This window comes from Harmonia axyridis, chromosome X, assembly GCF_914767665.1.
Source record: "Harmonia axyridis chromosome X, icHarAxyr1.1, whole genome shotgun sequence".
NCBI lineage: Eukaryota > Metazoa > Arthropoda > Insecta > Coleoptera > Coccinellidae > Harmonia > Harmonia axyridis.
This window is the reverse complement of record NC_059508.1, coordinates 33,717,146-33,721,152: the sequence shown is the minus strand read 5'-3', so window position 1 is coordinate 33,721,152 and position 4,007 is coordinate 33,717,146. Positions and strand designations below refer to the sequence as shown.

Here is a 4,007-nt window from a genome sequence, read left to right as displayed (position 1 = left end):
TGTTTATAAGTGGTGGCAGAAATGCTATGCATCTTGACGCGTGACGCACGCCCGTCGGGCGAAAGGGAATCCGGTTCCTATTCCGGAACCCGGCAGCGGAACCGAAATTAAACCGGGCCCTCGTAAGAGAGTTCGTCGGGGCAACCCAAAAGGACCCGGAGACGCCGTCGAGAGATCCGGGAAGAGTTTTCTTTTCTGCATAAGCGTTCGAGTTCCATGGAATCCTCTAGCAGGGAGATATGGTTTGGAACGCGAAGAGCACCGCATTTGCGGCGGTGTCCGGATCTTCTCCTCGGACCTTGAAAATCCGGGAGAGGGCCACGTGTAGGCGTCGCGCCGGCTCGTACCCATATCCGCAGCTGGTCTCCAAGGTAAAGAGCCTCTAGTCGATAGAATAATGTAGGTAAGGGAAGTCGGCAAATTAGATCCGTAACTTCGGGATAAGGATTGGCTCTGAGGATTGTGGCGTGTCGGGCTTGTTGGGGAAGTGGGTCACGGCTAACGTACCGGGCCTGGGCGAGGTGATGCGTTTCGCTTGCGTTACGTTTGATCCGAGCTCGGTCCCGCGTCTTGGCCTCCCGCGGAATCGTCAAGCTTCGAGACCCCGTGAGTGCTCGCAAGGGTGCTCTGGGTAATCTCTGCGGCCGTCATCTAACAATCAACTCAGAACTGGCACGGACTGGGAGAATCCGACTGTCTAATTAAAACAAAGCATTGCGATGGCCCCAGCGGGTGTTGACGCAATGTGATTTCTGCCCAGTGCTCTGAATGTCAACGTGAAGAAATTCAAAAAAGCGCGGGTAAACGGCGGGAGTAACTATGACTCTCTTAAGGAACAGGTCGGCTAACATGAATGTGTCACCGGTCCATTGGGGTAACAAGAGTGAGTTAGGAGACTTCATTGTCTCTCCCTCGGTGTTACCGGTCCATTGGGATAACAAGAGTGAGTTAGGAGACTTCATTGTCTCTCCCTCGGTGTTACCAGTCCATTGGGGTAACAAGAGTGAGTTAGGAGACTTCATTGTCTCTCCCTCGGTGTTACCGGTCCATTGGGATAACAAGAGTGAGATAGGAGACTTCATTGTCTCTCCCTCGGTGTTACCAGTCCATTGGGGTAACAAGAGTGAGTTAGGAGACTTCATTGTCTCTCCCTCGGTGTTACCGGTCCATTGGGGTAACAAGAGTGAGTTAGGAGACTTCATTGTCTCTCCCTCGGTGTTACCGGTCCATTGGGATAACAAGAGTGAGTTAGGAGACTTCATTGTCTCTCCCTCGGTGTTACCAGTCCATTGGGGTAACAAGAGTGAGTTAGGAGACTTCATTGTCTCTCCCTCGGTGTTACCGGTCCATTGGGATAACAAGAGTGAGTTAGGAGACTTCATTGTCTCTCCCTCGGTGGTTCCCGCGATCGGTTGATCACTCGTGTTCAGTCTCCTTAAGAAGTGGTTGGTTTGCTGGGTTCGCGAACACCCCTTGATTTCCCGAAACCCGACCATGATGTGGTATATAGGTGGTAGATATGTGGTGCATATTGTCGGAATTACGAGTGAAGGATAGGCGTAGTTGCGGGGTCTGATGCGACTCAAATAGCCTCTCAGACCCAAGTTGTAGTATCACCTCCTATAGGTCCCGCTGGTAACACTCCTCGGAGTGGCTAAGTATACTATAGCGGGTAGCGTAATAAGGCGACGCTATCTTCCGGGAAGACTATGACTCAGCAAGTGGTGGTCAGGTATAGCCCTGGCACACCATGAATGGGTGGATGTTCGGGCGTGCCTTCTTAGCACGGGTTCTCTCAGAACCCGATGACAGAGATCCCTCGGACATCTCCCTGAACCGCCCAGGGGGCCTGTATATGATTCGTGGGTGCCTGTATCAACGTTGGATTTAGCTCTTTGCATTTGGTCTAGGGCATCTTCTTGTCGCTTAGAAGACAGTCCGAAAATTCGGTGTGTGAGGGTGGTCCTTCTGAGGTATATGATGCTCAACAGTTGGTCATTGGCAAAACTACACGCCTCTGGCGGGAAGACACTCCAACTTCATAGTACTCGCTTGTACTATGTACTAGAGACGTATCATGTATTCGGCAAAAACCTCTGGAGGGGATGGGCGTAGTTACGGAGTCTTTTAGACTCAGGAGGCATGACGCCTTAAAATTTTTTTTTTAAGGACCCCTTCACGTCATGCATCGGCCTATAGCGTCAAGTGTGCAGCCCACACAAATGGCCAGCTCTCTGCCTCGTAGGAGGTAGACGCTATAACATGGTAAATGAGAGGGGTATCAGAAGCTTCGGCTTCGGGTGCGTGGGGGATTGCTACCCTCACGCATCACCTGATACTAGCGTTTGATAAAGAAAATAGAAATTATCGGCCGAAAGGCCAACGCCGGGGACTTCGGAACCCTGGCCTAGTATCACCGTCGCAGACAGTGGCTTCGGCCCGCGACACTTCTGGCGGCAAGTTCGCTTGCCTGCTATGCAAAAGAGCACTACCGAGTGCAAGAGGCCTAGCAAACCATATGCGAACCCACCGATCCAAAGAGGCGTACGGAGGGAGACCTCAAGGGGAGAGGGGAGAATCTAGTCGATCTGATAGTGGAAACACAGGGGAGACTAGTGATAACCGTCAAACTGATGAGGGACCTGATGATAGACAACCTCTGGGAGAGGGAAGTTCAGCGGCCATGCAAGCCAGTGAGGAATCTAGCAATAGTAATACTCTAAGCGAGTGTGGTCGCACATATGGGGGAGTTCACCATTCTGATGAGGTGACTAGAACCGGTGAAATACCGGCTAGTGGGCCTCAAGGTATGATGAACCCAGTGACCGTTCTTTTAGGGGAGAACGGCCACAGCGAAGGCAGAGTCCACCGTTCTGGGCAGGTAACAGGAGGGCGACCTCTAGGGGAAGAGGGAAGATCTAGTCAAACCAAAAGCGGAAGCTCGAGGGAGACTGGGGACGCCCTACGAACCGGTGAGATACCTAAATGTAGGCCTCGAAGAGGGGTGGGCTCGGTGATCATTATAACCAACGAGATAATCAGACTTGGAGATTCTCTAGGGGATGATGATCACCAAAAAGATCCTGAGATTCACCGATCTGGAGAGGTAACCGGAGGGACACCTCTAGGGGAGATGGGAGAATCTGGTCGAACCGATAGCGGGAGCTTAGGGGAGACCAGTGATTTTCTTCGAACCGGTGAGGGACCCGAAGACGGTAGGCCTCTAAGTGAGGTGGGCCCAGCGAGCGCACAAACTCATGAGGGGACTAGTAATAGAGACTCTCTAAGGGAAGGTGCTTGCACTGAAAGAGGAGATGACCAAACTGATGAGGTGACCAGAGGGCGACCTCTAAGGGACGAAAGCGAGAAAACTCGAACTGGTGGCGGGGCTAGCAATGGTGCCTGCCTAGGGGAGAGTAACACTCCTTTAAGAACTCAAGAGATACCAACTGGTGGGCCCCAAGGGGAGGACCAAACTGATGAGGTGACCAGAGGGCGACCTCTAGGGGACGAAAGGGGGAAAACTCGAACCCATGGCGGGGCTAGCAATGGTGCCTACCTAGGTGAGATTAGTACTTCTTTAAGAACCGGTGAGATACCAACTGGTGGATCCCAAGGGGAGGCAAGAAATCAATCCGAACAGGAAACTAGGGAGATGCTTCTTGGTACGGGGGGCGAAGCTAGTCAATCCGAGGACGGTTCCAATGATGGTGGTGGGAACCTAGGAGAGACTAGATCTGTTGCTTCTCATATCAGTGAAGAACCTCCTGATGACGTGCCTTTCGGGGAGACGGAAAATCCCAACTTTCAGTGTCCAAATTGCGGTAGCAGCTTTGCAACCAAGATTGGACTGGGTCAACATCGGCGTCATGTACATCCAGACATCGCCAATTCGGAAATTAAGATTGGCCGGAGAAGGAAGCCCTACTTGCAGGAGGAACTCAGGTTGGTGGCTGCAGAGGAGACATACATTCTCAACCACGATCATTGCGATCGGGGCGGGCAGA

The 4,007-nt window shown here is 52.2% G+C and overlaps 1 pseudogene; it reads left to right on the top strand.

The window, feature by feature from the left end:
• The window catches only part of LOC123688272, a 2,792-nt pseudogene extending 1,847 nt beyond the window's left edge, over window positions 1–945 (top strand).
• The last annotated feature ends 3,062 nt before the right edge of the window (window positions 946–4,007 follow it).